At 38.4% G+C, this 22911-nt stretch overlaps 1 long non-coding RNA gene across 3 annotated transcripts in view; it reads left to right on the top strand.

Moving 5' to 3' along the window:
* LOC116555175 overlaps positions 1–22911 on the top strand; it is a 170994-nt gene that overhangs the window by 2146 nt on the left and 145937 nt on the right. For 2 of the 3 annotated variants that reach the window (XR_004270408.1, XR_004270411.1), the window contains exons 2-3: positions 12873–12991; positions 13906–13951. This is a non-coding gene — a long non-coding RNA (uncharacterized LOC116555175). Of the gene's footprint in view, positions 1–12867; positions 12992–13905; positions 13952–22911 lie in introns of all 3 variants that reach the window. The other variant, XR_004270409.1, reaches the window with a different exon arrangement.

Genomic DNA, 22911 nt, shown 5'->3' with positions numbered 1-22911 from the left:
TGAATCACCTGAGCTCAGAAATTCAAGATCAGCCTGGCCAACATGGCAAAACTTCGACTCTATCACAAATACAAAAAATTAGCTGGGCGTGGTGGTGTGCACCTGTAGTCCCAGCTACTTGGAAGGCTGAGGTGGGAAGATTGCTTGAGCCCAGGAGGCCAAGGTTGCAGTGAGCCAAGATTGTGCCACTGCACTGCAGCCTGGGTGACAGAAGAAGACCCTGTCAAAAACAAACAAACAAAAACACAAATAGGGAAGTTAGGATAATTTTGTTTTGCAAAAAAATTTCTGAAGGATAAATTCCATAGAGGACAGTGGAATAAGATATTCAAAGTGCTGAAGGAAAATAGCTATGAACCTAGAACTCCATGCCCAGTTTAATTATCATTTAAGCAGGATTTAAGACCTTGCTTTTTGGCAAGACCAACATGCAGGTAGAGGGTTAGAACAACATTCTAGTAGAAAATGCCTGTGTGATGCATAGGCCAATTGAAGGAAAATATTTCTAAGAGAGCTTTCCTGAGACCATAGCAGTCACATATATCTTGTCATTTATAATGAGTTCTTTAGAGACAGTTTTACAACACAGTACTCACAGATTTCTACTTACAAAACCAAGCAACAAGATTCCCATTAAAAGATGAGCTCACAATAAATTTTTTTTAATTTGGAAAAATTAAAAAATTAAATTTTTAATTTAAAGACTTTCATATTAAATTTCAATACAAAAGTATCATAGAGCCAGTAAATGCAACAAACAAAAGAATTAGCACTTCTGAAAAGTGAACAGATAAATTCACAAAAACTCCAACATAATTATATTTTCATTGAAATTAAAACTCCTAGAATATTTGCAAAAGGATACATACAAACATGACAGTTTACTTCTGAGAAGGGAGACCCAGGAATGGGGACAGGAGTAGGGAGGAAACTTATGTTATGTATACACTGTCTTTTAGTAAAACGTATGGATTTTTACAACATACACTTTTAAAAACACACTTAAAATAAAGCGGTCTGGTACTATGATGTTATCATTGGATAAAACAGACTTTCAGGAAGAAAATGAAGATGATCATTTTATGATCATTAAATTCTTGTTAACAACAGAGATAGAATCATCCTGTTTCTGAGTGCTCTAAAAATACAGTTTCAAAATACATAAAGAAAGAACTAGACAAATACACTATCACAATAAAGACGTTTGAATTATACTCTCTAGAAATTGGTAAGTGGAGTGAAAAAAAAATCAATTAGGCATATAGAAAATGTGAACAACATAATCAATAATTTTGATCTAATTGACATATATAATCCTGTATTCAACAGAGAATATGTTTTCTTCTTGAGACCACTTGCATATAGAAAAGTTGACCAGTATCCTTGGCAAAGGAATCTCAACAGATACTGAAGAATCATTACCCTGTACTCCACATTACATGATGCAAAAACATCAGCAATCAACTATAAAAAGAAGGAAGAATCCCAAATAGTTGGAAACACAAAGTTCTTCTTGTAAATAATTCATGGGTTAATGTAGAAATCTTAAAGGATCTGTGAAATGCCTGGAACTGAATGACAGTGAAATCACTACATATCTAAACTGTCAGAATGCAGCTAGGAAAAGACTTAAAGGAAAGCTTGTAGTCTTAAATGCATACATTTTACAACAGGAAAGATTGAAAATGAGTAAGGCAATCAGTTCAAGGAGGTAGATAAAAACAGTATTGCATACTTGAAGTAAATGGAAAGAAGCAGTAAGTGCAGAAAAGAATAACATAGAAAACAAAAAAAAAAAAGAAGAGAAGAAATGAAAATTAAAAGCTGGGTCTTTGTAAAGACTAATGCAATACATAAACTGACAAGACTGATCATGGGAAAAAGAAACAGTACATAGACAAACAATATTAGGAATGAAAAAAGAGGATAACTTTAGATGCATTGAAGATTGTAAGACCGTAAGAAAATACGAGCAACTGTATTCCAGTACTATTGCAATCTTACATAAAGCAGATAATTTACTTAAAAAAATCCGTGACTTACCAAAATTAAATTAAGAAGGAACAGATTATTGTAATGTACATCTAATAATTGAAGAACCCGAATAAATACTGAGAATTTTGTTTACCAAAAGGAAGTATCAGACCCAGACAGGTGACTTTAACATTGACACATATGCTTTATGTGAATTATTCCAGAAATTAGACTGAGTGGAAAAGCTGCTCATCCACTGTTATGAGTCTAACAAAACTCGACAAAAAAGCATTTAATGAGAAGATTATGGACCTCACTCACCAATGAATACACATGCAAAAACCTTGAATAATATATTAGCAGAATAAAAACAGCATTGTATTTAAAATACGTGTTGACCAAGTGGTATCGATTTTAACAATATAAAAACATGGCTCTCATGGCAATGTTAAAAAGTTAGAAGGATCTTCAAATTCAAATAATAGGAAACTTGTTTAAAGTGGCTTGAACAAGTAGGCATTTATTTTACTCATATAAGAAATCTGCAGGTAGTCAGTTGCTGATATTGGTTCAGTGGCTCACCAATATCAGGCGTGATGATTCTTTAGTCTTTTACCCATGGTTATACAGGGGCTGCTGGCAGCTCTGATGTTAGATCAAGGTTAGAAAAGGGAAAAGGAGGATGGGTAAAAGGTTCCATCTGCCATGTTTTTCTCTTTTATTTCTCCAGGAGTCTTCGCAGCAGAATTCCACCCAACAGATCATCAGCCAGGCTGGCCAGAATGCCACCTGTAGCTGAAAGAGAGTTTGTAAAAGCAGTAAAAATATAATCATAATTAGCTTCCACCATTACTGCCTTGAACAAAATCAAGATTCTGTTAATAAGAGAAATGGGGAAGAATGTTTCATAGTCAACAAGTAGTATCTGCTTAAAAACCATGCAAAGAAATTAATTATGTTAACAGATCAAAAGAGAAAATTGATACAATCATCTCATTAGATGAAAAAAAAAGCATTTAATAAAACAATAGCTACTAACAAACTAGGAATTTCAGGAAATTTCCTCAACACAATAAAGAGTATATGTGAAAAACTTCTAGCAAACCATACTTAGTGCTGAAACTTTAGAAATATTATCTTTAAAGTAAGAAACAAAAGAAGGATACCATTATCTCTGATACACTACTATATAATTACATGTTATGTATACATATATGGTATATAAATATAGATAAATTACAGTAGATTCAGTAATTTGGTGACATGCTATCCATCAATTAAAATGTTAAAATGAATGCACTAGATCTTTACCTATCAACACTGATATATGTCAAACATATATTAAAATACTGAGTAGCCAAAGGATATATACTGTATAATTCCATTGATATAAATTTGAAAACCTTGAAACTACTATTATTTATTAGCACCTGACTTTGCAATAAACGTAGAAGCCATACCACCACTTCATCTAGGAAAAGAAAGAAGGAAAGGAGATAGATGAAGGTTACAAGAAGGCTCCTACTGTTTAGAAATACTTGTCTTAAAAAAAAAAGACTAAAGCAAATATGTCAAAATGTGTCAAATCTGATAATGGGTACATGGTTCTGTTTTGTGTTCTTTTCTGCACACTTTAAAATGTTTCACCCATTTCATAGGGATAAAAACCTCAAGAATGTCTTTTGTCTCTGAGGTCCCCAGTCTGTGACAAGTTCTAGAACCCCAATAATGTTCCAGTGGTTTGCCTAATGTCCCACATGAGGGAGCAAGACCCTAGAGTTGCAAGTGTGCCGACCTCAATCATTCTGTAGGTTTCCTGGGCTCTTTGGTTCTCACCTCCCACCCTCAAGTGGCACCTTCTGAGGTCTCTAAACTGAAAGCCTATTGGCCCTGATTCTTGCTGCTTTTATGGAGCCCTGTACTAGTTTCCCTAGGTGAAAGGAAGACAGGCATCCCTCAGTTTCACTCTTAGATGAGCAACTTACAGCCAAAACTCATTGTTTCTGGCCCGATGGCCTTGTACTATGTAACATATAGGTCTACCCTTCTCCCCTCCTGCCATGCTGGAACAGCTTCAGTAGCAATGCAGTGTGCCTGAAATCAGCCCTCTCACTTGCCATGACCCCAAGATACCTGAAAGGACCCAGTTCTCACTATGAGCAAGTGAGTACAATTTCTTCTCTACTTTCAGGTGTTCCTTGAGGCTGTGGATTCTCACCTCTGCTGTCATCACTACTACATCATATCAGGGAAGTGAGGGGTGGGTCAGGGCAAGAGTAGGAGAAACTAGAGGTTCTGTTGCACCTACAGTCCTGGTTACATAATTTGTGAGGTTTCATGCAAAATAAAAATGTGGAGTTTCTTGTTTATGAACCAATTGTGGAGCCCCATGTGACTGCATGGGTCACACAACTATGAAGCTGACTCTGGCACCTAGCCTGCATCCTCAGCTGTGGTAAATCCTCTTGCCTCCTCAAAAATAGTCCCTCTAGCCTACCTTCACCTGCCAGCCAGATAGCTCAAAGGTTAAAATCTCTCCATCCTCATTCACAAGGGCTACTTCATGGGCAGTGGATGATTGACTGTACAAATATCCATGATCTTTGTTTCCATGGTTAATAATAGGAAACAAAGAAGGAAAACAGTCTAAAACTGATATATTTCCCAAAGTCTAGGCTAACTATCATATGTTGAGCATTTACTATGCACCAGAAACTGAACTAAGAACTTCATACATATTATTTCATTTAATTCTTACAGAACCTTTGTATGTAGTTATTAGTATATTCTAATTTTAAAGATAAAGAAACAAAGATTACAGAACTAGTATGTTTTTGAGCACAGTTTTGTTTTACCTGAATTCCTATTCTCTTATTCCCTTTTCTACACAAGAAAAGAATCTGAATGGTCCATTGATTTAGAATGCAATTGGTTAATGTTGAACAATATTGATTAAAGACCCACTGTTCAGAGGGCTAGATACCATGAGAAGAGCCACAAGACTTAAATTTCCTACAAAGTTTATACATCCCCTGAGGACATGGCACTTATAAATATTCATATCAATGCATTGTGTGGTGGACATTAGGGCTGTTCACAGATATTCGCTTTTTTTCTGGCACATGATAGGCCTGCACTGTCCCACATACACATGGCCATGGGACCTCCTATTTTTCAATGGAATGTAAATCAGAAATGATGTGTGTTACTTAAGAGAAGAAGCATTAAGACTCGATTTCTCTGCTACACATCTTTCCCTCTGCCATGGAGATCAACAGCACACTGGATTGTGACTGCTCTGTCACCTGGGGCTCCAAAGTGAGAATAACTACAATGTAGAGCAAAGCTCCTAGATGACCTGTGGCAGACATGTAGTATTGTTTCGAAATAAGCCTTTGTTGTTTAAAGACATTGAGGATTTGGGTATTGCTTGTTACTGCACAACCTAATCTATCCTGATTCATATGAAAGGAACCAATGCTAAGGGGAGGCAGCCCTGTTGTATCATATATTGCAATAGAAAATGAATTAGTTGCAGATAGCCTGACAAGAAACACCAAATCAACTGTCCATATTTGATTTATCTTTCAACTGCCAACCCAAATATGATAGCAACAATAAAACACATATCCAGTGTTTACTATAAACCATTGTTCAAATGTTTTATGAATATTAACTCATTTATCCTGATGACAACACTGAAAAGGAGGTATTTTTATCTTCCTTTTATAGAGAAGGAAACTAAGCACATAGAGGTTAAATTGCCCAAGATCATACAGCTAATAAGCAAGGAGAGATGGAATTTGAACTTCAGGAGTCTGATATCCAAATGCATACCTTTGACTACAAAGTTCTACTTCCTCAGTATAAGTCAAAACTTAAACCAATTCCAGGAGCACAAAAGCTGCTTCAGAGTTGTAAAGAATATAGATTGCACACCTCCTCCTTATACAAGTAATCCCTCTCCTCCCTGCCCCATACCCTTTGCATTCAGCAACAGTACTCTGATTCCTTTGAGTAATTCCCTCTCCACCACTTTCAGCCAACATGGCTTGGATGGGGTTGACACAAGTCCTGCTCTAAGGATACATCTGGATTGCCTTAAACCAGCCAGTCTGTTTCCTCTCTTGGATTGGTTTGGGGATTAGAGTCAGCGTGAGGAGAGGTTAGCTGGTGTTTTTGGAGAAAGGAAGGTTTCTTTCTCTATCATTGTAATTGGCAGAGTGTGAGTGTGAAGCCTGCATCTGCAGCCACCTTAAAGCTCTAAGGGACGTGATGGAAATTCACAGAGCTTGAAATGGGACCAACCCACAGGAAGCAAAGCCAAGAGCCAGATGCTACTGTCACTGTTTGAGCCCTGAATCAAGCCACACCTGAAGGCAGCTGTACCTGTGGACTTTTAAGTTTCATGAGCCAATTAATTCCTCTTTTTACCTTAATCCATTTTGAGTTGGTTTTCCTATCACTTACAGGAAAAAACTCTGAACTTACACAAAAGCAAATAAAATAAACAACAAGAGCAACAATAAAACACATAACAAACTACAAGAGATATAAACTGTTCATTACTGCTTAAGGGGTGAAGATCAATCTGAATTATCAAAATGACTGAATCCAACATAATTAAAAAGCAAGACAAATAGCAAAACAGCAACTACATTTCAACTTTGGAACATCTCTAAAAATGTATTTAATTGCAAAGGAGGCACCCTGTAGATCTTAAATAACTTGTTTTACCTCTCTTTAAAAGCAAATGGCTAAGAATTATTTCTAACTGGCACAATTAGTCATTGTTGGAATACAAGAGACACTGTTCAAGCACTGTTTTAAAATTTGCTGGGTTTACTTCTTAGGATGGCTAATGCCTTTTATCATTAGGCCTTCTTCATAAAAAAAAATCATAATAATTCTAGAGACCCTTACATGGCAGAAATTATTATTTATTGGTTGAATGACCCAAAGTGCCAATGAACTTAATAAAGACTTTAAGTAATTTTTTATTTTATCTATCAAAATAGCATTTACATACATTTGGAAATCAGTCACATAGGGAGGTACTGGCTCAGTTCACAGTCATGCTTACTCTGCATGTGGATTCTCAGGGCATCAAATAACTAATATTCCCTCTCCAACTGATGCAGGAGCCCAGTTTCTTTCTAAGCTTTCCAATTATTACAGTTGCTGAATTGATATGATCTACAATAAGAGTTGGAAAATTTTTTCTTTACAGGGCCATACAGTAAATAGTTTAAGCTTCTTGGGTCGTGTTGCAACCACTCAACTCCACTGTTGTAGCCTGAAAGCAACCACAGGCCCCACATGGACAAGCAAGCATGGCTGTTCTCCAAGAAATGTTTATTTCCAAAAACAGGTGGCTGGTCAGGTTCAGCTCAGAGGCCATGGTCTGTCTACACCTTATCTAAAATAACAACATTTTACTATTTTAGGTATGTTGAGAAGTTTTCTCAACCCTTGAGATTCTTGTTCCCTAAGTTGGAGTGGTTTCATGTGGCCAGACCATTTGACTTGGGGAAAAAAAGCAAATATCCTGAAACATACATCGTATTTCTTCCAGTTAGTGTTAACTGTAATTGCTAATCATTGTCAAATGAAGAGAGTATAAAAATAACAATTTAATGAGAACCAGTACGTGTCAGGACTGTGTTGTCTGCTTTATTTATGCAACATCCTTGAGTACTTACAACACCAGAAAAGATGAATACGTAGAGATAGAAAAGCCTCATAGGAAAAGGAAAATTTATAGGTGTGAGAAAACAAGTGCAATGGAAAGAACTTGAATTTTGGACAGATATAGACGTGATTTCAAGTCCTGGCTTCACTCCTCCATTCCATGTGACCTTGGCCAGATTTTATACCTCTCTTGAGTTTCCTCATTCATAATTGAAAATATAAAATTATATGAGAAAATTATATTGTAATTGCAATGTATAATGTTACCTATCTTTTAGAGACTTTGTAAGGGTTTTTGAAGTGAGTCAAAAAAGCATGTAGCCCTGAAACATGGTAAGCACTCATTAAACCTGAGCCATTCCGTGTGTTACACATAATGATAAAGTGACTTGTTGAAGGTCACATAGTAGTATGGGTGGAATTAGGATTGGCACTCCAGCCCAACTGACTTCAAAGCTTTTGAACTTTCCACTGCATTGCACTGCCTCCCAGCTATAAATTTGAAGTGGTGTTATTCGACTTATGCATGGAAATTGCTCAGTGTATCAAAATACAAAATCTCCAAAGCCAGTCACATGAGGTGAGTCATCTTTGTTGGGCCATGGAAGCTGGGTGCATGTTTCTGGAAGTAAACATGACATACCCAGCATATCTTGTAGATGATGCTTCCATGTAATCCTCAATTTGTCTTTCCTCTGCACGCAGACACTATGGGAAATACTCATGACTTCTAAGTCTAGTTCAGATTCCCCTGGCTGCCAAATTCCAAAACAGGCATAAAATGTGATTTGCACTCTTAGCCTCTCAGGAATCTCTCCGTTACCTCAGAGAATCTGGGCACAGACAGGACTCAGTGTGGAAATTGCCCAACCTCCCCACTACTACTCTCTTGAAAGAGACAGATCAAATCAGCATCTCTCAACTGTGGCTCATGATGTGTCTGTGGCTATGTCAAGAACATTCTCAAACAAGTTATGTTTAATGTATACATTTTAGAGTTGGAGATAAATGGAGAGAACATCTGTATCTACACCCTCATTTTGCAAATGTGAAAATTGAGCCTCAGGGAAGTTAAATAACAAATACAACACTTCTAGTTTCCAGTCCTTGATCATTTCCCCCACTCTCTCTATATATATTGGGGTAACGAGAGGGAGAGGGACACTTAAACCAGGGTTGCAAGATTTAGCAAATAAAAATACAGTATGCCCAGTTAAATATGAATTTCAGGTAAGTAATAAATACTTTAAAAATATAAACATGTCCCCTGCGATAATTGGGACAATGTTTGCAACATATTTATACTAAATAATTATCTTTATCTGAAATTCAAATTTAATGGGTATTGGTGTTTTTACCTGGCACCTAGTCCAATCAAATAAGCTATGCCAAATTTCTATTTTCCGAAAATCATTTGAAAGTGTCGTTAGAATCTGGCTTAAGTGCAAAAAAAAAAAAAAAAACTGAGTAGACAGGAAGAACTCAAAATCTCATTAATTAAAGGCGAAAATAATCAATGACTAGAAATGAAGTCAATGAAGCTTAAGAAGAATAAGGAAGAAAGAAGTAGTAAAGGAGGAAGGCAGAAAAAACAGACCCTCTAGAAGCTGATGATCTGTTATCTGAATCAGCTTGACAAAATAAAGTTCAACCTACTGTCTTTTTCTGCTGTCCCCTATTCACCACTTATTCTTCCTGCTCCAATGTTATTTTCCCTGCCACATACAGCCGCCTTCCCCTTCTCTGCTAAAATTGCATTACATTTAAGTTTTAAATTTTAAATCAAAGCCATACATTTAGATGATTTAAAACTCAGAGTACTGAAAAGCTTAGAAAGAAAAGCTCTAGTCCTTTTCCTTACCTTTAGGTTCTTTTGAGGAACCTAAATTAGGGTAGTCAGATTTAGCAAATAAAGATACAAGATGGTCAGTTAAATTTGAATTGCAGGTAAACAATAAACACTTTTAAATATGAACATGTCCCATGCAATAGTTGGGACAACACTTGCAATGTTCTTATACTAAATAATGATTCTTTATCCAAAATTCGCATTTAACTAAGTATCCTGCATTTCATCTGTCAAACGTAGCCTAAATCAAATAAGCCATGCTAAGATTTCTATCTTCCAAAAATATTTGAAAAACTACTTTTAAACTTCATATATATTTCAAAGGGGACCAGCAGTTCTTGTTTCCCCAGAACTGAGGGGTTTCCTGAGACGCGGGACTGTTAGTGATAAAAACCAAGACAGTCTCAGACAAGCGTGTATTATTCATTGGTCACCCCATTTCTTATGTTAAAGATATTCCATCTCTCTAAACAATGGATCTTATTTTTGCTTATCAGTTTGAGACATTATCATTAATCTCCTACTTTGAGAGGTATCTGTTTTGGTTATTTTTTTTTTTTTTTTTTATTTTTTCCTTTTCCTTTTTTTAAAATTTTATTTAAAAAACCTTCGGTGCAATATTAAAAAGCAATACAGCCAGCTGGAGCAACAATCAACAGAAAGAAAAGAGGAAGGAGAGGAAAAACCCAAGGAACCCCAAGCCAGGTAGTCCCCTAGGAGCTGGAGGCCAGGGGCAGAGACTGGGAAGGGGGATGGGTGGTGGGAGGCGGAGGAAAGACCACCCACCAAAATAAACAGGCAGATCCAAACATTTATACAGGAAACACCTGGCTGAACGGAAGAGGATCTTGGGGAGATGAGAAGCCCCCCACATTTCATTTTTTTTTTTTTCTTTCCTAAAATGTCCTGGGCTGGGTGGGGAGGGTCAGCCACCTGGGGTGTAAGGAGCAATCCTCTCCCTGCACCGACGTGCTGAAGGGCAAATGTGTGTGAGACAGAAGGGGCAAAGATGAGGACATACAGGGTGCCCCTCCCTGGAATCTGTTATGAGGGCCAAGGGTGTCCATGTCCAGCTCCTGGACTCTGGGGGGTCTTGGGTGAGACAAAACCGTTTCCATACAGCACAAGTTCACCAATTTGGCCTCAAAGCCTTTAGAGAGTAGCTTCAGAGAGAATGTGTTTTCTCTAATCAGGGAAAACAAGAATCACGTTGTGTGAGTGTCAAGTTGCCCTTTTATTTTCCCACTGAAATACTTTCCCCCACCTAGGAATCCTTTTAAATTTTCTCAACTTTAATTGCCTTTCCCCCCACAAAGAAGTCAATTTAAATTAAGCAGAATCCATCACTGTGATAATTTTTTAATGAGTAAAGATAATGTACTCTACAGAAATTGAAATGAGGTGTTCCCAGGATCATTTGTGAAGTCTCACAAAGTCCTCCTAAGAGTCAGCTGAAATTAATGACTCTCAGAGTTTCAGGACCGTCAATACCATATAACTGAGGACTAGGTTTGATGAAAAAACACACACACACACAATAATAATAGTTATACTTTCCAATTGAGCATTTATCTCCTTTCGTTCCAAGATCCTGAGGAATTTTATAAACATTAATTAAGCTCACAGGTGTGATTTATTAGATTAACTCACTGATAGCCATCAAGGGGTATTTTATAGAGCTGGATTAAAAAGAGGACTAAATTAATGTCCCAGGAAGATTGTCACGCTGGGGTGGAACCCCCAGTATTGGAGGGAAGGTCAAGAGAAAACATGTGCTCCTTAGCGCAAACTTCTGGAACTAACTCTGGTCTCAATACATAATGACCACCCTTTCCTGCTTCCTAATCTCCATTGAAAAATACTCCCTCCACAGCTTATTGAAGCCTCTCTTTATTGCTTCATCCTCATTCTTCTCTTGGGTGTCAAAAACAAACAATGGCTTGTGAAACAGGTGACCTTTAGTTCAACAAAAGAAGTTACTATGCTTTGTGGAAATCTGAACACGTGTTTGGTGATGTTTTTAGGGTAGAAGAGATAGTCATAGTACTGATCCAAAAACTAGGTTTTATTTTATAGGTTACTTGGGCCCTTTTTGGGTGGAGGGTAGGGTAAGAAAAACATTTTTGGTCCTGTAGCAATGTGTTGCTTTGACAGATTCCTTTGTCTTAAGAAGGCAAATGACTGCAAATTAAAAATAAATTATCAATAATAGTTTTCAATAATAGATTAAGCTTATGGAGATACAAAAAGAATTTCCATTATCTACCCTGTGAGTTGAAGGTTTAGATTCGCAAGGCTAATACAAGGACAGTAAACTAAGTAATGTTTTATTGTCTTGTTTTAGCAAACCCTGAATCAAGAGGGATCAAATGTGAGAAAATTGGGGGATTGGAAACCCAACTTCTCATAAAGTATGGGATTCTAAAATAGAACTAGAACCCTAGACTTTAACCTTTTTCCTCCAGGATGAGCAAATTCAATCACCTGACTATACAGATGATAAATTAGAGTTCTGGAGAATTTAAGTTATTTGAATCATTTAAGAAAGCAAATTAGTGGCAGATCCAGGATGGTAGACCATGCCTGTTCCTAATTCCTGTACCGCTGCTGTATAATCACATGGACATTGGCTGTTTCATTCTAACATTGCACTAGCTGAAAGCATTTCAGAGACAGAAACCAGGGGCAAGCTTGCTTATCTGACAGACATAAAACAAGGGGAGCAATTAGTGTAGCTTTCTTGGGAGGGTGACAGTGATTTTTAAAAAACAGCCTGTTAAATATGCAAAGCAATGGAGGAAGGCAGCCACACGTCATAGATAATCCAGAAAGAGAATAATTCACCTTTGGATAATAGAATGTGTTCCAATCTATAATGTTTAAGCCAATGTTTGACATCTAAAAGGCTTAGATGGCTACACTCTTAGAAAAAAACAGGTACCAGGAATTACAATATTTAAAGAAACACTAGATTGATCTTGGGAGAAAGATGGAAATAGTAAAGGCCCATGAATAATAGTGTCTGGACTTAAAGAACCCTAAGCAAAAATTCCATCTGCAATCTCCCTGTCAGATAATCATCCAACTACTCATCAACTTCACAAAAATAGGGTGCTCACTAATTTAGGTGGCAGACCTTTCCTTGCCAGGCAGGTTGTATCATTAGAATGCTCTTCGTTATGCTGAGCCAATATACTGCTCCCCTATGATTACTGTCGAAGAATAGCTATTGTTCTGTAGTTCAGCCCTAAAATATTTGATGTCTGCTATTTTCCAGGTTGTACTGAGTTTTCTCTATTGGTTCCCCTTCCTGCACACTGTCCATGGTCCATTCTCTGTCTTGTATGCCCTAGTAGAGGTCCCACGAAGCTGAACCCTATAGAGAGAAACATGGGCTATATCTTGCCACCTGATTCCCATTTGAGTTTGGTCGAGGGGAAGGACGAAGAGGAACTTGGAGATCAAAAGGAAAAAGAGGTAGGGAATTTCCTTCTTGCTCTTTCCTTGTATCTACATTTTTGGTTGTGTTTATGGCCTTTTGTGACCATGGTTCCTGTCCAATAGTCCTTCCTCCATGAATCCCTTAACCTTGTCTACACCTTTGTAAACAGCCACTACTTTAAAGTCCCTTGAAACATCTAAGCTGGATTCCGTTTCCTGCTAAGACTTTAGTTGATACACAAGTTAAAGAACCATTCTGTTTCTGGAACTTCTCCTCAATTAATATGCTTTTCAGACATTCTCATTATTTTGGTTGCTTCCGTTTGGTAATAGTCTAGTTGTTCAAGTCCTTCCTAAAGAGTTTCACCTGTAGTGTGGGCCAGGGCAATTCAGATTTAATCTATTAGTACATCACTTTAATCTCCCTTGCTAATAATGTCCTTTCTCTATTAAATCATGCTGTATTTTTATTTGTATCGTTTTCTTTTTCTTTTTTTTTTTCAGCTGTCTTACACTGGTGCCTCACCTGCAGCTTACATTCAATTCTACTCCTAGACCTTTTTTTTTTCATGTGATTTTTCTATTAAGCCAGGTCTCTCTCATCTTCTATATTTTACTCCTTGTCAGGAGGCTGAATTATTTAAAAGGGCTGGCCCTGGTATTAACATGCTGGTCCTGAATGGTGACAGAGCACAAGGGCACACTGTTTTAAAAACACTGTTAGAAAAGAACATTTTAGTTTCTCTTGTCCTAGACTCTGTTTGTTCTCAGAGACCGTGTCATAAAATTTTCATGAACATTAACTTCCTTTGACTTCCATGGCCTTGTCTGTCCTGGGCCCTGTATTTTCTTGATTGTCTTGGGTTTTGTTAACTACTTTTCCTTTTTCTCCTTCTTTAGTTTAAGTATTTCCCAACATTCTCTTTAAGGCTTTTATCACTTCTTTGCAGAACCAATAATGCACACCTACCAAAGGGCTACTTTGCACTCCACTGGGTAAGTCACTTTCTGATCAGTCCTCCCAAAAACGATCTGAAATATTTGTGTTCTTACTTGATCAATTAAGAACTTCACCTTCTGCACTAAAGAATCTAAAAAGAGAGAGGTTACCTCATAGAAGTCAGTCAGACCATGTAGATGGTGGGCTTTTAGGGCAGGTGGCCTGGATGATCTGTAATGACCTTTCTGTATATATCGCTACACAGTAATAAGAGATGAATCTGAAGGAAACACGTTGTACATGTGGATGGCATAGTGGCTTCCCAAGAGGGACACTAAGCTACCTTTATCACTATTACTGACCAGCACTGTCATTTTGTAAGTAGATTTGTCTGAGGGCCTTAATGGTAAGAAATTTGGGCACAGGGTTGATTTCCTATATTTTGTGAGAATAGAAGACTAACATTCCCACCCTAAAGAAAATGTTATTATTTTTACTACACTAATATTTTGTTAAAGAAAGAGGATTGCACTGTTATTTACAGTTACTGATCTGTGGATTAATAGGAAACGCTGCCCTTTAAATACAGTAATAACATGTTAGTTACTAAGAAAACTGAGGCCTGAGAGGTAGAGAAATTCTGATGAACATAAACAAATTGGGTATAAGAATGAAAAGCAAATCATTTTTATAGTAAATGCATATGAGCAAACCTAGAATAATATTACTTTCCAATTGTCAATAACTGCCACCTATTGATTAACAGATTTTTATAGAATGTGTTATAAATATATCTTGTCTACTAAAATTGGAAAGCAAAATAGAAGCTCCAAGATTCCAGAATTTCTTAAAAAGAAAATTGGGGGAAGGGGAGAATACACACACACACACACACACACACACACACACACACACACATACACACACACACTCACTCACAAAATAAAACATACTATGCCAAGCCCACACTGTAATTTATCAACTGGGAAGGAAATTGGCATGTCTTTTCCTGCTGATTTATTGGTTAATTCCAACAATTCATTGTAGAAAAGGCCACCAATGAATTACAGTGTGGGAGAAAATTAAGCGGAGCATTTAGAAAGGTGTTTCAGAATATAGCCTTTAGAAACAACTTACATAGCTATTTTATAGCCAGTCCCAAAGCAATTGGTGCATGTGAAATGCAGTATACAGTTACAGAAAATACACCAGAAAATATCATGCATATTGCTTCCCATATTTAGAAGAATATGCCATGTCACATGAAAATTAGACTTCCCCTTTATCTTTAAGCTAGAACCAGATAATATTAGATCTCTCTTACTATTTGTTATAGCAATCATGTTGGAAAGGCTGTAAAAAACATGAACTATGTTAGCAAAGTCAATGATGGACACTCTGCTTTAGTGATAGAGACATTCATATTTTAGTCTAAAGAGTATAGAAACTTTCATGGGGTGGAACAAAATGCTAAAATCTTGCATTACAAAAATCAGGATACCCCATCCCTAACATGCATCTTGCGTCCCATCCCTAACCCCAAGGATCCAAGGCTAATAGGATAAAGGAATTTCTCCACCAACAATTCCATTTCTAATTTCTCAAATCCAGTTTGATCAGCCAGTTGCCCCTCTTTGTTTTCAAAGGAGAGTCTCTTTAAAATGATTAAAGATCGTTTAATAATTAAAGATGGTTAATTTTAGGTGTCTGCTTGGCTGGGTCTTAGTCCCCAGATATTTGGTTAAACATTATTCTAGATGCTTCTCTGAGGTTTTTCTTTGTTTTGTTTTTGTTTGCTTCTTTTTTGGATGAGGTTTATCTTTAAACTGGTAAATTCTGAATGAAGTAGATTACCCTCCATAGTGTGGATGGACTTCATCCAATCAGTTGAAGGGCTGAATAGAACAAAAGACTGACCTCCCTGAGCAAGAGTGAATTCTGTGGCAGACTGCCTTTAGACTTCAACTGCAACATCAGCTCTCCCCTGGGTCTCCCACATGACAGCGTTTGAACTTGAACTGTAGCATTGACTCTTCCTGGAACTCCAATCTGCCAGACCACTGCAGATTTTGGACTTGCCAGTCTCTATAATCCCATGAGCCAATTCCTTAAAATAAATGTCTCTCTCTAGACACACACATTTTATTGGTGCTGTTTCTCTGGGGAACCCTGACTAATACCATGTGCAAAGTAAATTGTTGTTTAAAACTGTAGAAATTGTGGATGTAATGCATAGTGTTAATGTTGGAAGGCAGGAATAATACATTCTTCATAGTCTTCCTCTTGTTATTGTACTTCAGTGGGAAAGTAGGATAAGAGCAAATGCATAGTGAGTGCTTACTATGTGCCAGACATTATGCTTATTTATTTACTCATTTGTTTATTTTTAGAGACACCATTGCCTCTCCACAATATCTCTCTGAAAAAGGTATTATCTCTAACCTATAGATAAGAAAAAGGGGACCCAAGGAGATTAAGCTACTTTCCAGTGGTCACATAGCTACTGTGAAGCCTCTGTGGAGATGTCTGGCTCCAAAGTCTATATATATTATGTTTATTTGAGTCAGTGCTTTCTCCATTTTTTATACTATTTTCCCATGTGACATGATAGATACTGCTAGAAGCACATCTATATACTAAAGTGCTCCTTTGTAGAGTGAAAACCACCATTTTTTAGAGCTACTATGCACTAGGCACTGTGCCACTTTTCCTATATCCTCTCTAATCCTCATTTTAACCCTGTCAGCAAGGTAACAGTACTTCCATTTGACACCCAGGGATACTGAGGCTTAGATAAATCATATAACAAGCCCCAGGTTACACAGCCAAGCTGGGGTTCACCCCCAGGTTTATCTGATTCCAAATCCATCCTCTTAACTCCTACACTATGCCTCTTGCTCGTTTTCTAAGAATTCTGTGTCAGTGTATACCCATAAATCATAACCCTTGGTTTTCAGACAAAAGAGCTTCCATGTTGTTGATTTTTTTTTCTCACTAGCTCAAGGAAATAGCAGAAGGGTTGCTATGCTGCAGCATGCTATTTTCTGAATGGAAAAGAAAAAAAGAACAGAAGTGTTTCCTAAAGAAAGTACAGAATATGTGCTATAAATTCTAACATGGTCTTTCTATTGACAGCAGAATCTAGGGTTGGCTGAGCCACAACACTCTAGTTTATGTTGCAGCAGCAGAGGCTTAACAGCAGGACTCCTTCAGTCTTCCTGGTTTGCTCCTACAAAGTGATCAATAAGCATCCTCCTTCTCTTTTTCTGTGCCTTTTGGTTGTGCTTACTTGGCCTAAAAACAAAGAGGGGGAAATAAGCATTTTGTTGGGGGGTTTCTCCTACTTGCCCTGTTTCCTAATCACACCAGGATGTCATTATCCAAAGGCACATACACATCTAGAAAGAAAAGAGAAATAGAATAAAACTTCAAGAAAAAGATACAAAAATGATGCTGCAATAAAGGTGAATTCCTGTGGATGGGCAAAATGTGGATACCCTTTCTGGATGTTTGTAAATGAACAAAGAAACCTGTCTTGCCTCAGAAACTTAGAAGCAATGATGTGCTTCTTGATGTATATGCCTCTGTAGAATTCAGGAAGGTGAGCCCATTTTTTACTGAGGGAGAGTGACAGGAATCTTTCAACCTGGCTTATCATCCCACAATTACAGCAATTTATAGTGTGCTTCTTGCAAGGTCACCTGCACCCACGACCAAACAAAAGCACTCTCTCTGCCTTTGTTTCAAAGCAATCTAATGTGCTTACTGCAACTCAAGTTATCCAGGATATTTTTCAATTAATTTACAGTCACTTAGACTTAGTATCACACGAGCTGGCATATATCCCGTTTTTCATTGGCTGGAAACACCCAATTATCTCAATCTCTATGTTTCAGAAGAACTGCTTTTCCTTTTCGTTTTTTTTTTTTTTTTTTTTTTTTTTTTTAGACAGAGTCCTGCTCTGTCACCAGGCTGGAGTGTAGTGGCATGAACTTGGCTCACTGCAACTTCTGCCTCCCAGGTTCAAGTAATTCTCCTGCCTCAGCCTCCTGAGTAGCTGGAGTATAGACGTGTGCCATCTGTATTTTAGTAGATTTGAGGTTTCACTATGTGGCCAGGATGGTCTCGATCTCTTAACCTCGTGATCTACCCGCCTTGGCCTCCCAAAGTGCTAGGATTACAGGCATGAGCCACCATGCCTGGCCCTTTTTCTTTTAAAGTCACTTCATTCAGTTTTTCCTTTTCTCTTGAGATAAGGAACTTGCCATGAAAAAAAAAAAAAAAAAAAAAAAGTTGTGATTTTAAGAAGGAGCTTTCCATTCTGATAAGCTGCCTATATTTTTCTATCACTGCCTGAAATTGTCTGAAGCAATTAAAAGCATGGCTAATTCTTCTGAAAGGAGGTTGAAACCTCTGCAGTCAGGAGACTCTTCTGATAGAGCATTGGGCACCAGAGTCTGGATCTTCAACCCCTACTGGGAACGTGCAAAGACAGGGAATGAAATTTTTAGGTAAAAAATGCACTCGTGGACATTTATTACAAGAGAAGAGACTAGAATGCTTAGCAGTAGGGCCTTCCCTTCTCCACCCTGGTCTGTCTTCAGTATTTTGCTCTCCACAAAATCTTTTTTTATTACTACTGGTTGCAGTGCCCATCTGGCCTCCCTGTGCTATTGGCTCCAGCTGTAGGGGCTTCTCCTCTGTTTTCCAAAGCACTAAACTCATCTGATCATTTTCCATCTCATAGTGCAGATTCTCAGAGACTCACAAATCCATCATCCTGTTCCCCTTCAGATTTATGGAGAAATGTGTTGTTGAAACACCTCCTTGCTGAGAGGCTTTTTCAGTCTACTCGACGCACTGGGGCCACAAGAAAGGTTTTTCTTTTTCTCTTTTCCAGTCCCCATCCCCACCACTGTCCCACCCCACTGTGTCCCTGTCCCCGCCACCATTTCAAAGTGGACTCACTTTCTCTGTGATTTTTTTCTGTTATCTTCTCTCAGTACTTTGCGGGGAAGTGTAGCTGCGTGGTTTGGAGGCAGTATGGACTCTGATGTCAGACCCGTCTGGATTCAAATCCTGGCTTCATGACTGAACTTCTGCCTCCTCCATCTCTCCATTTGTAACTGTTCCTTCTTCATAGCAAAGGTGCACTCAGATCTGTAAAGTGCTTAATACAGGACATCTGCATATATTTTTAACAAACATAAATGGTAGAAATTAGTCTTTACTCAGGCACTTTTCCTCTGACCTGTTTTCTTCCTCTGTCTTTTGTTTTATTTGTGTTTTTGTGAAATCATAGGTTGCATGCCCTGTTATTTAAATTAAAATACCACCAGTGGGATGGATCCAAAAAATCTGGGAAACAAAGCACACTGTGCAATGTGTGAATTTTACAGTGGAGAAAACTGACACCCCTGGACATATCCTCAAGGTCAGAGCTAGAAGGTTTCTTCTCTTCTCTCCTGGGTATTGTCAGATGGAGGCAACAATAGGACAGACTGTTTTGGAGGGTCCGGGATTGGCAGACCAGCTGTTCATGTGGAATGTAATTGGTGCCACAGATCTGGATGAGCAATGAATCAAGTCCAGGGAGTTAGGGAGGCAGGGCTGGGGAAGGTGGGCAGCATTGGGAAGTGGGCAGCATCTGGGTGCTGAAATTTAAGTCTTCCTTCCTTAGTGAAGGAAGCCAAGATGAGGATGTTGATTCCAGGGAGTAAGATGTTTGCTCTCATTTCTGTTATTTCCTTTGGGTTATGTAAACTCTTAGCTCCATATGTGACAACAATAGCCAAAAACTTCATTTTTACAAGCATACACAGATCTGCAGACAATCTATATGGCTAGTTAGATCCACCAGAAGCCCTGTAGATGAGTTCTCAGTGTCTGTGGATAATAGGTTAAGAACTCTATCTAACTCTCAAGTAGTTACTTGTTTACTAGTTTTTCATAGACAGGTTAAAATATCCTGAAGACTTTCTAAAGTCCTTTCTCATTAATTTATACCAATCATGCAACCTCTTCTTGACTAATTTCATTTCTCAGAAACATCAAAAAGATAAAAAGTATATTCTGGCTGACAGAGAAATGTGTTTCCAGACAGCATACCATGCCCTATGCCTGTGCATGGAATATTTTTTTTTTTTGCTGAATTTGGATCAGACTCAGTACCCTTTCCAGCAGGTATCCAGGTATTTTCCTACAAATTGATTGGAGTTGGCATGTGACCATGCTCACCTAAATTTCATTTGTTCTATTCCCAGCTTCCCATGGACCAAAGACTAGGCCATATGTCTAGTTCTACCAATGTATAATCAGTGGAAGTGATATGTGTCGTTTTTGGGCAAAAGCAATTGAAAGCTGATGTGCTTCCCCCATCTACTCTTCCTTTATTGTGACAGTCTTAGAGGTCATGTGTTCCAGGATGCTTGGGTTAAAATGGAAGATGGCTGCTCTTCCTGAACCAAAATCAGTGTCTTTGCCCACATGCAATGGAAAGTCCAACACCAAAGCACCAGGTTTCTGTAGAAAGGCTTGTTGTGGATTGACTGGCAAGGAAACAGGCGGCAGCACCCAGATCTGTCTCCCTGAGCTGGGTAGTGGTGCAGGTTTTGTAGGTAGAGGGTAATGAGGCATGGTCTGATTGAATCCTGCAGTGAAGTGATGCTGGAAGGTGTGATCTGACTGGATCTTGCCAGAGGGTGATGCCAGGGCTCCATCTGATTGAATCATGGATCATATCAGCATGTGGTGTTCACTTCTTAACTCAATCCCTGTTCCTTGGTCCAGGTACCTAGGTTCCGCCCGTGGTTGTGCACTTCACTCATCTGTATATGCTCAGGTTACATAACTTGCAACCTGGGTTCCATGGCAACAGAAAAACAACTCACCATTTTATTACACAAAGTTGAACCAGATTAGGCTGGTTCTGCAGGTACACTGCCTCATGTATGCAAATATTTTATGTGATACACCTCTATTGGGAAGCACCACTGAGGTTTAGGCTTTGTCTATTGAAGCAGAAGAATCAGACATAATCTGATGAGTAAAACTCGTAAGATAAGCCTTCTTTGCTATTCCTCCTGGTTATTAAAAAGGTAAAGCAGCAAGCTTTAATTAACATGGTCAGCTGTGGGTAAACAGAGTTAGCTTCCTGGATCTAGAGTACCAAGGACCAGACTCAGGTCCGGAGGCATCCTGTGTCCATCCATACTTGAAGTTCTGACTGCGTCCCTTGATGGATCCCTGTCTTTATTTCAACAGGACTAATTTTCATAGATGAAGAAATGAGGCCCTATAAGATAAAATGGCTTGCCCAAGTTTATATAGGTTGTATATTAGTGGGTGAGCTAGAACCAGAAGGCAGATCTCCTGACTCCTGACCCAGGAATTCTTCCTTCTTCCTGCTGTTCCATTTCCCTGCCTCCTGCCTCCCTCCACACTGATGACTGGGGATCAGTGGGGGTTCCAGCCATAGATTTGCTTCCCTCGATAGTATGGAATAACCAGCAAGGTAACTAGAGTGCACATACTCTAAATTACAAGACCATTAGTCTTAGGAATGATCTTTAAATCTGCAAACTCTGCCTCCTAAGAAGGCCTCCTTGTTTTTTAATACTACCCTAAATTAGGCATTGAGTTTAGCAAGCAAAGATCTTCATTGTAGCGTCAGACATGACTTTCTCTCCTTCTTGATTGACTGATTAATTAGTTATGTGTACTTGGGTCCAGCAGGGAGCCCAGTGACAGCTGTGACATGAAAATTACCAGAAAGTTACAAAAATATGTAGCAGTGTTGACTTGCTGAAATGTGGAACCAGGGATTGATTGGAAACAGACACGTGTAACGATCACATCTTGAAATTACCTGTCACTACGGAGGCCTGGAGAAGAATCCTTTTGATTAGGATAAATTAATTCAGTTCCTATCTAATCACCTGCAAAGAAACTAGTAAATATTCTCTATTCTTATTTCAACTTTTTTTTTTTTTTTTGGTCTGGAATCCTAGAGTTTAAAACAACAACGCCTGTAGAGACAAAATGATTTTTAAAAAACTCAAAACCAAGTCACACCATTCCCTGCTTAAAAATCCTCCAATGGTGTCCCATTGCTCTTAGAAATAAGACAAACTGCTCAACATGGCCTTTAAGGCCACATCCTGTTAGCCTTCAGCTTCCCCTCAGCCTCGTCATGTATACCCTGTCCTGCCCTCTGGCAACACTGATCCCTTCAGTTCTCACCACAGCCCCCACTCACCACAGGGCCTTGGCACATGCTCTTTCCCCTTTCTCTCCCTTATCAACTCTCTTATTCTTCAGGTCTTATCTCATGTCACTGCATCGGGAATGCCTTCCCTTATCTCCTAATAGATCATCGCTCTCTATTAAAGACTCTCTTGGTATCATGTGTCTCCCTTCATGGCACTGTGACAGCTATAATTTTACTGTGTGTATGTGTGCTCAATTAGAGAATTAAATTTTCTTCCCCCAATTAGAAAGTTAAGTTCCATGAAAATTGTGCCTTGCCTCTGTTTGCTGCTGCTTTCAGTATTTTCCCCAGCAGTGTGTTCCCCTGGCACAGAGCAGGCCCTCAATTTATATCTGATGAATAAATGAATGAATAGCTAATGACTCAGAACTACCGCCTGGTATAAATTTAGTAGAAATCACAACCAGGCATTTTTCTTGAACACTTTGAACAAAGACAGTGTATAAGCAGACAAGAATCTTAAAAGAATCCAAAGCTTAGTATGATTTCTAAGCAGCATATCTCCTGATGCACAAATAAAACAGCAGCTGAAAATTCCATCCTTCAGATTTCACTAGTGTGATTCTCAGATGGTTTAGCAAACCTGGGGCATTCATAATTCAGAAGAATCTGAAAGTTGTCTGGTACCTTGCATGCTCAATAAAAGGATCACTTTTATGCTTGACAATTTCTTCTGACTGCAATACTGTTATGAGCAAAAGGACACATATATTAATAATGTTCAGTTGCATCAGTCAGGCTCCCAGT

This window comes from Sapajus apella, unplaced genomic scaffold, assembly GCF_009761245.1.
Source record: "Sapajus apella isolate SASKATOON/1434 unplaced genomic scaffold, GSC_monkey_1.0 scaffold14, whole genome shotgun sequence".
Lineage (NCBI taxonomy): Eukaryota > Metazoa > Chordata > Mammalia > Primates > Cebidae > Sapajus > Sapajus apella.
Note: the sequence above shows the minus strand (reverse complement) of the source record. Positions and strands in the feature narration are given on the sequence as shown.